General features: G+C 34.4%; 1 long non-coding RNA gene across 1 annotated transcript in view; it reads left to right on the top strand.

Moving 5' to 3' along the window:
• The first annotated feature begins 2,471 nt into the window (after positions 1-2,471).
• Positions 2,472-14,864, top strand: part of LOC149807335 (uncharacterized) — a 30,835-nt gene continuing 18,442 nt past the window's right edge. The window contains exons 1-3 of the long non-coding RNA XR_016422376.1: positions 2,472-2,579; positions 12,289-12,817; positions 13,323-13,444. This is a non-coding gene — a long non-coding RNA (uncharacterized LOC149807335). The remainder of the gene's footprint in view (positions 2,580-12,288; positions 12,818-13,322; positions 13,445-14,864) is intronic.

The following is a 14,864-nucleotide window of genomic DNA, read 5'->3' as shown; positions in this document are numbered from 1 at the left end:
TTTTAAATAAGATACGTGGTAAAAATAAGAATATTAACCACAGCAAGAACTCAGTACGTCTTACGACGAATAGATACTTACCGTCAGGTTGATATAACGCAATTGATGTTGGAATTGGGGGAGAGAGGGGGAGGGAGGAATAGGTATTACAGACCGAAGGGTCGCGTAGCGCAATTGCGAGCTGATGCCATACCCATACCCCCTCCTCGCACCCCACAACAGCCATATTTCAAAGAAAATTTCAAATTCTATTTCAAATATTTCAAAGAAACCCATATAACTTTTTTTTTTAAAAGAGAAAAGGGAAGAAAGGAAGAAAGAAAAAAATAAAAGAATTTTGTAATTTAATTTTTTTTCTTCTTTCTCTGAAAGAAAATTCTAAAGACATATATAGGAAGGGATACAGGGAAAATATAAGGGGGAAGTAAATGGCGATGACATCATGGGGCTAAGTCACAGGGCTCAGTGAAGTGCATAGGCCCATCATGAGTCTTTGAAAACACCCAATGTAGAACACAAACAGACAAAATAAAGACACAAATACATACTGTATAACACTTAGTTTAAAACCCTACTAACTTCTCCCGCACTGCATGGTTGACCACTATAGAATAATGTGGTCTCATAAATACGTTTGGATCTTTCAATAAAGCATAATCAGATAAACTAAATAAAGGAGGCCTAACGCGACCCAGGAAAAACACATAGAGAATAAAGAAGCGTGAACCTTGGATCGAGCGTAACCTACCTATCAACATCTTTAAAGACTATTATGAGGAACGACACATATTATCACTCGAATAATAAAATAGGAAATTATTTTTTTTAAACAAAATCTAAATAGTACACCATTCCATCGTCAAAATTAGAAAACCATAAAACAAATTAAAAGATACAATATAACATCATAAAGGAAGAAATACAACTGGGAAAGATATTTGATCTATACTTGCTGTCTCAAACATAAAGAAAATATAGCATACACACAATATAACACCATTACATATAGCAAACACTGAGACCTAGGCGACATATAGCAAAGGTTACAAAACATTTCAAGGGAATGAACTTCGAGCAAGGTGAGGGAAACCAGACTCGGACGAACAACCCTTTAGATAACACTATGGAAACATAAATACCCCATCAAAAATTCTAAAAACTAAATTTTTTATATAAAATTTTGTTTTAATAAAACGTAGAACACATCTGAGGGGGAAATACACAAATATAAAATACTTTTTATTTTTTTTGGGAAATGGGGGCATCTGTCCGTTGCCCCCCCCCCAAAAAAAGTGTGTGTGTGTGTGTGTGTTATTATACCCATTACATTACTTGCAAAATATATATGGTGCTGACATTTTTGGCAAGAGGGAGACCTACCGATATTCTGCATATAATTATTTTAATGTTTTTCAGAGCGAGAGTATTGGGGCCTGATCTGTTCAATATATTTCTCAACTGATACAGCAGGTATAATCAGAGGCGTAGCTGGGGGGGGGGGGGGGGGAAGGGGAGTACATATGTCCCCGGGCGCCAAGGTACAGGGGCGCCAAAATGAGGCTTACAACGTTACATTATAATAAGTAAACAAGGGTAATATTCAAAAATGTGATTAAACGGGGAGGGGGCTGGGGCGCCAATTTTATAGTTCGTCCCCGGGCGCAAAATATCATAGCTACGCCTCTGGGTATAATAGAGACCCGCCCCCCCCCCCCCCCCGAGTTTGCCACAGAGCGCTCGTGTAATATACGGTTTAATACAAAATACATGATTGTGGGCAGGAATATACAAAATTTGGTCGATATACATGATCGTTGGTATCTATTCAAACGAGGGCCATGAAATACATTAGCAAATTCCTACAGTATTTTAAGGCAGGCGATTACGAATTATTTAAACCACGTTTTTCATCTGTCACAGATTTTATAATCATTTTGAAGTGGCTGCTTTATCTCGACGAAAACGAGCGGTAAGTGTTATACAAAACAAAATCTTAATAGCAATTTGATCACTTTTGCGTCATTTGACAGTAAGAATAGTAATAAATAGAGGATAATTTCTTTTCCTACGTTAGGCCTAATACCTGGTATGTTTTTTAGTGTGGTACACACACAAAAAACAACCCCAAAACAACACTAACAACATTTTAAAAAACCCACAAAAACGAGTGCCGTGCCGAAGCCACGGGCTAAAATGCTTTATTATCATTTTTTTTTATTTATAGCATCAATCACAAATTGAAATATATACAGTATTAGCGTTGGAAAAGAAAGTTTTCTTTTTGTTATATTTTTTTTTCTCACCCTAGCGAAACACTTTCTGCAAATGACCTTAATAAAGAAAAATAATAAATTAACCTAAACCACTTTGAATGTCGACCGTATCTTTTATTTACACGGCATCATGCGCGGAAGAAAATACCAACTGAACCGGGATTTCAGACAGCAGATGAATTGAGTAGGGTTCTGTAGCTCACATCCACGATAGGAACCAAAATATCTCTGCTCAGAACCACTTAACATCTGCGCTGGGAACCAATAGCCATACTTAAAACGCGCTTCGAAGCAATATTGAGTCCGGTACTTATGACAGTTTTCCTTATTATTATTATTATTGCTCATTACCACACTGCTGATTGATATAGCAGAAATATTGGTAGCTTGTTATTGATGTAGGCCCATATTTAAATCATATTTAAAGATATCATATTTAACGTTTAAGAAAATACCCTTTACTTCTTTACTGATTTGCCTTAATGAAATTGAAAATTTTCTGATAAACTTACATCAGCTCAACTGCAATTAGTTCAAAATCTGGGTAAAACTGACAGAAAATATACTAATTACCTGAATGAGAAGTGAATATATAATTTAATTCATACTGACGACAACCTTGTAGAATTATAATGTTTTCATTTCGCATTACTTTTAAATTTACAATGTATTTCATCTTCTCGCTTTTCATAATATAGCAGAATATCATCATCATCATCATCATCATTAACAACAACAACAATAACAATAACAGCAGCAGCAACAACAACAATAGCAACAACAAAACCCAATATGGCAGTAATTTATTACTTCATTTGATCCAGTATTTTAATGCTTTAGTTTCCTAATTCTGATCTCTATATGCGTACTGCAGTTGTTATAAGTAAAGTGCTTATACTTCTAACTCTGAGTAAAGTGATATTTGTCAAAATTTACAAATTACTTCAAGGTTTTAATTGGATTCATTTTTTGGATAAGAGTACTGAACGTCTTAAAATTTGAAGAAATAAAAGCTGTAGATTGGAAGAAAACTAAAGCAAATAATATCATCAGTATAAACAGCAGTATTAGTAATGTTTGTATTTCTCATGGACTGACTCGGAATTCTCTCTGTGGGATTCAGTTTCGCGAAATGTTCTTTTCTTATGATTTTCGTAGTTAAGTTTTACATTACAAAGTGTGCTAGTTCAAGCTGCAACTGGCCCTCTCCCCCACCGTCCTGTTGTTGAACCCACTACTTTAATTTTTATTAGTATTTAGTGCTTCGGTTTAACTTTTCAATCGAAAAGTTCACAAGTCAAAAAAAAAAAAAATGTTTATTTTCAGTGGCGTACTAAAGGTTGATGCGGGGGGGGGGGGGGGCCGCCGGGTCACAGCCAGAAAGTGGAGTTGGCTATCGGGAGAGTTCAAATCAGTACAAGTTTTCAAACGAAATGAAAACTTCGCCAAAGTAAACGTTATTTCCAATTTGCTTATGACAGCACTGTTTTGTTTAAAAATCTACTTACAAACATAATATTTTGTTGTGTGTTTACATTTTAAAATGGGGTGGGGGGTGGCAAAGGATTATCTGCTCCGTGTGCCAAATACTTTAGGTACGCCCATGTTATTTTTACATTATATAGCTAGTAAATGTAAGATCTTATTATTTTGTCCTGAACATAATTTATAAAATATTATATAATACAAGAAATTTTAAAATAAAATGACGCTGAACACAGTGCCTATAATTTTTGTTTTCTAATGAAAGTATTAACAATAAATACTTTTAGCACTGTTCTTTCTTACGGATTAGTCGATGCATGTGTCCGATTGGAACTATCATTTGCAAAACTTTACATTCAAGAATATACTCACAAAGCTATGGGTAACTATGATACAGAAAATCAGAGTCATCCATGTTATCAGGGTAATTCACGATCATGTGATAAGATAAGAAGTTCTACATTACATAATGGTGATAAAGCAAAAATTAGATGTGATATTTTACAACTCAGTTATAAAAGAATTGTTTTCCTCCTAATTACTTACAATTTTACTATTATTTCTTCATTTGGAGTCTCAAATGTTACCTTCCTATTATTGTTTCGTTCATAATCTTATTACCATAATCTCATTCCAATGACGCTTTGCCTTTTTCTTAATAATGACTAGCGAAAGCAAACTTGAACAACAAGTCTTCACTTAATCATCTGTCAACGTTTAGAATCACAAAGTGTTCGACTGAAGTAGTACCCTGAGATATTGCTACTACGTTATTCAAATAATATAATCTTATCCAATATCATAATATTCCTGCAAGAAATTATTTTGAATTAAACGCTTAACGATTCAAGTGTGTAATGCAATTAAACGCTTCAAGCAAAACTTTCACTGAGTTCTCAAGGCATTTTAAGTTTAAGCTTCTTGTTGTTTCATAACAAATCCTTCTTCCAGTTATTTAACATTTAGCTTTGTATCACGAGTTGATTGCCAAAATAAAAATAAGTATATTATGTTTTTTTACACTAACCATTTGACACTAACCACCAGTAAATTTAAGTAAGTACTATTCCTTATTTGTGACGAAACGGTTATCACGAGAGTGTATTCAGTGTATACAGTGTGACTTGCGACCAAAGCCGATTCATTACTCCAAGTTTCCATATAGCATCCGTGCCTGTAACCAACAGTGCTTGTTGAAAGAATACTAGAAATATTGCAGATCAGACTCCCATACAGCTATCAGAACAAATGACAAAGGAAAGACTACATCTCTATTGTTACATTGAAATTCATGTCCTACTCCCAATGACGTGCCGCAACGTGTAGAATACGGGCATTAATGTCATGAATGATAACAACTTTATAGATGTTTAATCATACTATAGTTAACATCTGAACTAGGATATTTTAAATTCAGTATAAATCAACATATTTCATACTATTCGTTCTTTCCGTGTTTAACTTGCATGATAGATTCCTGGACCTCTGATATAGTGTCGTATCAATTTTAGCATCCGTGCTCAGAACCAGCTTAAACATCCTTCATTATAAATGCCTCGGTAATATATATCTTGATCCTTAGCAATTGCAATTTAGCCGCTTTATTCTTACGTCATTGCTCACAAGAGTTGGCTCCCAGGTAAGGTTCCTATACTCGTTCCCTTCAAGCGATGCATCTTCGCTCAGACCCACGACCTTATTACCACTGCCTGTTAAAGCACAAGTTGATGCACACAACAAATAAGAATTTTATTATTTTGGCATTAATCCTCTCAAAGTAACCACCAGTAAATTAAAGCAAGTACTTTTTTTTTTACTTTAGAAGAAAAGATTATCATTAGAGTATATAGTGTAACAATCGACCAAAGCCTATTCATTACTGCAAGTTTCCTTACAGTATCCGTGCCCGGAACCAACATTCCTTTCTGAAAGCAAATTGCAAATACATGTAGTAGAGGTCCGACCCCTATACGGCTATTAGAACAAATGACAAAGGAAAAACAAATATCTTCATTGCCACAGAGAATTTCACAATCATGTACCGATAACACGTACAATACGGTCATTAAGATACCGATGAAAACATACCCAACACAATTTCATGTATGAATTACCATGCCAAAGTTAACATCTTTCCTAGGAGACGTGAAATTGATTGTGCATTATAAATCGAGAAGTTTCACACTGTTCGTTCTTTTCGTTCTTTTCATGTTGTTTCAATTATTACATCAAAGATTCCTGGACCTGCGCTATAAAATACCGTATCACTTTTAGCATCCTTGCTCAGAACCAACTTATACATTTGCTTGTAAATGTCTGATTAAAATATCTTGTCCTTCCTGCACATTGGTACAAGTTAAATTATCTGCATGTAAATCGTTTAGCATCCCATGTTCCGTACGTAATATAATCTAACATCTTTATTATTTAGTCATTGCGCACAAACACGGGGTTTCTATGCAAGGTACCTATACACGTATATTTGAAGATGTCCATCATCACTCAGAACTACGACATCCGTACTCAAAGATATCCTAACACAATTCCTAATTAGAGACCATTTTATTTTCTAAAAACAAGCAACTGTAACGAAATTTTGTAAACTTTGACTTAATGTAAAGCAAAGTCTGCGTCCTCCATGCTACATGTCTCGCGCTTGACCATTTCATTCATACTGACAATAACATTTGCGTCCTCCCTGCCCCCTCTCTCTCTCTCTCTCATTTAAGTACATACGCACTAGAAATGAAATATACACACAAGTTACCTCTTTATATTCAGTACATTAGCTTCCGCAAAATTATGTTAGATTCATTGGCTATGAACTCGTACATATAATCTGTATACATACACGTACATAAAATGTAAATCGTATTCACAACCGCACGTGACAGTCTACCTAAGTATATTTATTACTTCAAGTTTCCTCATATCATTTGCGCCTGGAACCAGTATTACAAATCATTTGCAATTATGTGTGCTGTATACATCAACAAATTTCATACTCTTTGTGCTTTTCATGTTGTTAAACTTACATCAAAGTGACATGCCCTGGAGCTATAAAGTACCGTATCAAATTTTGCATCCGTGCTCAGAACCAATTTATATATTTTTCTTATAAAAGCCTGAGTCATATATATTTCGTTTCGTTCACATTTGTACACGTCACATTATCTCCATGTATATTATGTCACATTTCTTCAGCTTTAGGTATTGCAATTCAGCAGCTTTATTCCTCAATCGTTGCTCACAAGACCAGTTTCCTATCTAAAGTATCTAAACTCGCTTCTTTCAAGCGATGCATCTGAGCTCAGAACCACGACTTTCTCACCACTACCTGCCACAGCACAAGTTGATGCCAAAATAAACATGAGCATAAATATTTCTTACAATAAATATGTTACTAATCACCAGTAAATGAAAGGACTATTCCTTATTTTAGAAAAAAATTTATCACCAGGATATATAGTGTAACAATCGACAAAGGTTTGTTCATTACTACAAGTTCTCTTGTAGCATCCGTGCCTAGAACCAAGATTTCCTGTAGAAAGAAAATTACAAAAAGGTAGAGTTCCATACTCATACATCATTCAGAGCAAATGACAAAATGAATAAGATCTTTATTACCGCATATAAATTCACGTCCTTTTCCCAGTCATGTGCCGATAACATGTAGAATACGGCCATTTACTTAATCGACAATAACATCCCCGCTGGGAACCAAAACAAATTCATATATGAAATACCATGCTCTAGGTAATAGCATATTTGAAATCCTGTGTCCTGTATAAATCAACCAATTTCACACTCTTCATGCTTTTCATGTTCTTTCATTTACATCAAAGATTCATGCATCTGACCTATAAAGTACCGTATCAAATTTTGCATCTGTGCTCAGAACCAATTTATATATTTTTCTTATAAAAGCCTGAGTCATATATATTTCATTTCGTTCCCATTTGTACACGTCACATCATGTCCATGTATATTATGTCACATTTCTTCAGCTTTAGGTATTGCAATTCAGCAGCTTTATTTCCTCAATCGTTGCTCACAAGACCATTTTCCTATCTGAAGTATCTAAACTCGCTTCTTTCAAGCAATGCATCTGCGCTCAGAACCACGACTTTCTTACCACTACCTGCCACAGCACAAGTTGATGCCAAAATAAATATGAGCATACATATTTCTTACAATAAATATCTGTTACTAATCACCAGTAAATGAAAGAACTATTCCTTATTTTAGAAAAAATTTTTATCACCAGGATATATAGTGTAACAATCGACAAAAGTTTGTTCATTACTACAAGTTCCCTTGTAGCATCCGTGCCTAGAACCAAGATTTCCTGTAGAAAGAAAATTACAAAAAGGTAGAGTTCCATACTCATACATCTTTCAGAGCAAATGACAAAATGAATAAGATCTTTATTACCGCATATAAATTCACGTCATTTTCCCAATCATGTGCCGATAACATGTAGAATACGGCCATTTACTTAATCGATAATAACATCTCCGCTGGGAACCAAAACAAATTCATAGATTTAATACCATGCTCTGGGTAGCATCTTTAATAGCATATTTGAAATCCTGTGTCCTGTATAAATCAACCAACTTCACACTCTTCATGCTTTTCATGTTCTTTCATTTACAACAAAGATTCATGCATCTGACCTATAAAGTACCGTATCAATTTTTGCATCCGTGCTCAGACCCAATGTAAATTTTTCACTTTGCAAAAGCCCGAGTCATATGTATTTCGTTTCTTACACATCTGTACACGTCACATTATCTCCATGTATATCATCTAACATCTGTTCATCTTTAGTTAATATAATTTAGCAGCTTCATTCTTTGACCACACGAAGTGATTCCTATGCGAGGTACCTTCACTCGTTTCTTTGAAGCGATGCATCTGCGCTCAGAACCACGATCTTCTTACCACTGCCTGTCACAGCACAAGTTGATGTCTAAATAAACATCAGCATAACTATTTTTTACAATAACCATCTAATACTAACCACCAGTAAATGAAAGGATTATTATTTATTTTGGACAAAAATCGTATCACGAGGATATATAGTGTAACAATCGACCAAAGTCTGTTCATTACTTCAAGTTCACTTATAACATCCGTGCCTAGAACCAAGATTTCCTAGTGAAATAAAACTACACAAAAGTAAATATTCATACGTCTTTCAGAACAAATGACAAAATGAATAAGATATTTACAGTCGCATATACATTCACGTCCTTTTCCCAATCATGTGCCGATAATATATTGAATACGGGCATTTACTTCGTCGATGATAACATCCCCGCTGGGAACCAAAACAACTTCATATATGAAATACCATGCTCTAAGTAACATCTTTAATAGCATATTGAAAAATATGTCCTGTATAAATCAAATAACTTCACACTCTTCGTGCTTTTCATATTATTTCAATTACATCAATGATTCATGCATCTGACCTATAAAGTACCGTATCAATTTTTGCATCCGTGCTCAGAACCAATTTTGTATATTTCTCATTGTAAAAGCCCGAGTCATATACATTTCGTTTCTGACACAACTGCAAACGTCACATTATCTTCATGTATATCATCTAACATCTGTTCATCTTTAGGTATTATAATTTAGCAGCTTCATTCTTTGACCACAAGAAGTGATACCTATGCAAGGTACCTTCACTCGTTTCTTTGAAGCGATACATCTGCGCTCAGAACCACGATCTTCTTACCACTGCCTGTCACATCACAATTTGATGCCTAAATAAACATCAGTAATACTATTGTTTCCAATAACCATCTGATACTAATCGCCAGTAAATGAAAGGAATATTCCTTATTTTAGACAAAAATCGTATCACGAGGATCTATAGTGTAACAATCGACCAAAGTCTGTTCAATACTGCAAGTTCACATATAACATCCGTGCCTAGAACCAAGATTTCCTTTGGTCGATTGTTACACTACATACCCTCGTGGTACGATGTTTTGTTTCTAAAATAAGGAATAGTCCTTTCATTTACTGGTGATTAGTATCAGATGGTTATTGGAGACAATAGTATTACTGATGTTTATTTAAGCATCAACTTGCAGTGGTAAGAAGAACGTGGTTCTGAGCGCAGATGCATCGCTTCAAAGAAACGAGTGTAGGAACCTTGCATAGGAATCACTTCTTGTGGTCAATTATTTAAAAATGAAGCTGCTAAATTATAATACCTAACGATGAAGAGATGTTAGATGATAAACATGGAGATAATGTGACGTGTGCAGATGTGTAAGAAACGAAATATACATGACTCATGCTTTTACAAAGAGAAATATGTAAATTGGTTCTGAGCACGGATGCAAAAATTGATACGGTACTTTATAGGTCAGATGCATGAATCATTGATGTAATTGAAATAATATGAAAAGCACGAAGAGTGTGAAGTTATTTGATTTATACAGGACACATATTTTTAAATATGCTGTTAAAGATGTTACTTAGAGCATGGTATTTCATATATGAAGTTGTTTTGGTTCCCAGCGGGGATGTTATCATCGACGAAGTAAATGCCCGTATTCAACATGTTATCGGCACAATGATTGGGACAAGGACTTGAATTAATATGCGACTGTAAATATCTTATTCATTTTGTCATTTGTTCTGAAAGACGTATGAATATCGGAATTGTACTTTTGTGTAATTTGCTTTTTACGATGGATTGTTGGTTCTAGGCACGGATGTTATAATGGAACATGCAGTCAAGAGTCGACTTTAGTCGATTGTTACACTATATACCCTCGTGGTACGATGTTTTGTTTCTAAAATAAGGAATAGTCCTTTCATTTACTGGTGATTAGTTTCCATAAGGCATCAAATTGTGAAATAATGTGACGTGTGCAGATGTGTAAGAAACGAAATATACACGACTCAGGCTTTTACAAAGAGAAATATTTAAATTGGTCCTGAGCACGTATGCAAAATTTGATACGTCACATCTTAGATCTGGTGCTTTGATGTAAGTGAAATAACATGAAAATCACCATCATTATGAAATTTGTTGATTTATTCAGCACGCAGAATTTCAGATATGCTAACTACAATATGATAAAACATACGCGAAGCTGTTTTGGTTTCCAGTGGGGATTTTATCATTCATGATGTGAATGTCCTTATTCTACGTGGAGATAAATTTACGTCTACAAATGAGAAAGAAACCCAATATATATTGGTCATTTTCGTAGAGAAATACACAAGTTGGTTCTGACCAGGTATGCTAAAATTGAAATGTTAGGTTGATGTGAAGGAAGCCCAGTACATTTTACTTATACACATACAAACACAGATGAATAAGTTAGTTGTTTATACTGGTGCTATAATTCAAATGGTACTTCATAGCACATGTCCATATATCTTCTCAGGAACACGAAACAATAGAATTCTATGATATTCGTTGATTTCTGTACATTTGCAGAATAGACTATATTTATTATTGTGTTGTAGAGAAACACGAATCTAGTGGCTGGTTTAAAGTACGGATGCAAATATTTGAGTGGTATTACATACCCCATTTTAGTAGGCGCTACATGACAGAGTAAAAGCGCTTCGTTAAGTTCCTAGATTGACTAGATTGATCATGGACACAGAATTTGAATAAACTTAGGAATGATTTTGAGTATTGCTAGAAAATGCCTTTAATTGTTTTGGTTACTGGTGAAAATGTTATGATCGCTGATGTAAATGCTCGTATTCCACACATTATGGGTACAGGATTTAAAAAATACAACCCCCCCCCAAAAAAATGTCCTGAATTTGTACAGTGATACAGAGATCTGAAACTTTGACATTTCTTCTGAGATCTGTATGCGAGACTTATCAAGAAATTTAAACATTCTGAAAGAAGTGGGGTTAGTTCGAGGTGAGGATGGTGTAAGGGAGACTGCAATACGATTTATAATTACGTCCATTGTACTACAGATCGTTTGTTCGTTGTCAGGATTTACCCATATTAATCGAGGATTCCAAAAAGGTCCCTTAATTTCACCTGAATTTTGTTAAGGTGCGGTAGCTCGTGCGCTTATTTAATTCATATCGCGAGTGTATCTAAATGAGAGAGAGAGAGAGAGAGAGAGAGAGAGAGAGAAAGAAAGAAATTTGTGAGATTCACTGTTGCTCTGTGTGACATGTGTGTGTGTGTGTGTGAGAGAGAGAGAGAGAGAGTTACTGGTGATGTCATATTTAGTAGCAGAAATAAGTTTTGAGGTTAATATTTTGTAAAGAAATGTTCTTTGTAAACGTAAGAAACATATGTGGTGACTTTGTCATGTTGAATTGAAATATCAAATATGAGAGAGAGAGAGAGAGAGAGAGAGAGATGTGTGTTTTCATATACCTTCGCTTTATTACAGTACTCCGTACACGAAGAAATATTGTTATTTCACTTTACTTGAAGAGACAGAGGTAACACATTTATTATCTCTTTTGTTGATAAAAATCCTATTTGCACACACTCACATGATCTTTTTTGTTCTAGTTCTTCTTCTTCGTACAATTGCTAATAAAGGGAAAATACTCTTGAATTGGTTCTCAGCGTGGATGTTTGGCAGTGGTTCTAGCTGTGGACTTCCGGTTCTTCTCGCGGATGTGCACTGCAAGACACTGTTGGATGAATTGAAGTTGATTCATTGAACATCATTAGCAATTGTACAATCAAACAGATGCAACAATGAAAAGTGGAACTATGAAAAATCGAGAATGTTAGATTTGCGAAGGATTTATTCCGAATCATTGTCTGCTAATAGAGAATTCATGTCAGTTGCTGTGTCGGCGATGCCCACACAGCGCGCCGTCCAAATGTGAAGTTGCGTTTTGCTGACAGACATAACACTGTGCCATAATTTATCTGATGGCATGTAAAGAAGCTGCTTAAATTATAGTATTTAAAAGTTTCTTCATTTTGTAAGAGCTCAAGAAATTAATTCTGGTTTGAAAGACAAGATGACGGTAAAACTCAGAAGACGTAGCTGTACAGTACCGTTGGTGTTGGAGACATCATAATAAAGGTAACTGCGTTAACTTCGCTTTTTGTTTGGTAATTTGTTGGATATTATCTTTTGCTGATCTTCTTTGAGCTTGGAGTAAATTTTACATTCTGAACATTTTTATTTGCACTTATCTGCTTAATATGTATTGCTGGGATATCATATAGAATATGAAGTCAGTATAATGGTACTATATTACATATTTGAATGATAAAAGACTGGTAAATGATATAATGATAAACTACAAAATAAATAATTTGCCCAATATCCCAAATATGTTAATTAAAACAAACATTGAATGTAAATTCAGATATAATGAGCAGTTGTAAGAAGTAAGAAATAACATTTTATCCATTGAACCTGTTATGTGTTATCATCATCAGTTTTAAAATAAACACATGGAGACAAGTTTGCTTAAATTCTAAAATTAACACACACACACACACACACACACATATGGTATTTTAATCTAATACAGAAATGGTGACATTGATATATGCAGACCAATAGTTTTTTTCTTCTACAGATATAAATTAAAAAGCCTAATTCTGAGAGTTTCACCTACAACATTCATGATGGGAAAGGGCCACTAATTAAGAGCTGACATATGTGGAAGAAAAATACCATCCATGTTGAAAAGGGCTAGAGGTAATGTGAGAAAACATAATTTATCAATCTTATTTAACATTATTGTTGATATTTTATCTCAACTGGTCAAAAGGCTAAGTGGGTTTATGTAATGGTCCAGAGTGTGTTATTTATTTCACATCCCCTTCTGTCTTTCAACAGTAAGAAATTAGCTACTTTGGAGTCCATAGTTCTGATCAATTTGTTTATATAAAACTTGGTTTTGGGCTTAAATCAACATCTTGGATAAATCTAATAATGAGGAAAATCCAAGTATATACATGTGATCATGTATAAGATTAGTTGAGTTTTTTAACCAGCCTAAAAGCCATACTTCCACAATATAGGCTAAAATCATTAAGTTGTCCTTGAAGTTTGATGAGTGTTAACCATTAATAATAATAAGGTGATCTTTCATCTGAGTATGTTACCACCGCATGCAATATTTATACATGTAGTGCAGTTTTTACTAAACGTAGAATACATGCTTATATAAATGAGATCTAGATTGAAGAAGTGAAGATGCATACAAATACATGAGGTTATAACCACTACTGCTGATTCAAGTTTGATCATGCTTGGCCATTGGGCTTATAGAGTCAAGTTTCACAATGATGCTTATTATGAGTGTGATAAAGGTATGGTAGTGAAGTGACCTTGCATCTGATTGGCAGAGTTTCTTATGATTTGCACAACAGTGTTTATGATCCAATTTAGATCTGACTTGTTTAATTATTTGCTTGTATGTCTGAGGCTATAAGCAAAATCTATGCATATAATGTGGTGGTTCTACATCTCACTAGCCATTCTTGCTACTGCTCTTAAAACTATTTCTCATTAATTTCATCAGACTTGGTGAATAGATTTATCTCATCAAGATATAGCAAAAGAGCAATTTTGTAAAAAAAATATTCATTCATATTAAACTCAAATTCTGCATCTGATTGGTTGACCTTGCAAATACTATAAGGGCTCTATTTCTGACAAAAAGATTATTTTGATTTAATGTAGCAGAAATGCTTATATGATCAAAACATTGAACATATTTGATGACAAATAAGAAATAGTTTTTCATGCAAATTTGATAAACATTGATAAATCGGTTCATATCATTAAAAGCTTGGAAGAGTTTGATTACATGCGAGACCATCACATATTAATCATTCTTTATTTAGAGAATTATTTTTGTCAGGATTTAGTAAAATATGTAAAATCAATATGGACTGGTTTTGTTATGTACAGCAACACTAGTTGTTTACTGAGTACTGAGGGAATTGGAGTAAGGCAAGGGTACATTGCAGTAGGTAACCTGGTTGACTTGATAACAGGATTTTAACACAAACATTTTTATCAGGAGTCTAGCATACTAACCATTGATTCACTGCAGATCCTGCCCCCATTAGTTACCTTTTAATACATAAAGCATTTGGGTTTTTTATGT

This window comes from Sinohyriopsis cumingii, chromosome 1 (assembly GCF_028554795.1).
Source record: "Sinohyriopsis cumingii isolate HCF-2022 chromosome 1, ASM2855479v2, whole genome shotgun sequence".
Classification (NCBI taxonomy): domain Eukaryota; kingdom Metazoa; phylum Mollusca; class Bivalvia; order Unionida; family Unionidae; genus Sinohyriopsis; species Sinohyriopsis cumingii.
Note: the sequence above shows the minus strand (reverse complement) of the source record. Positions and strands in the feature narration are given on the sequence as shown.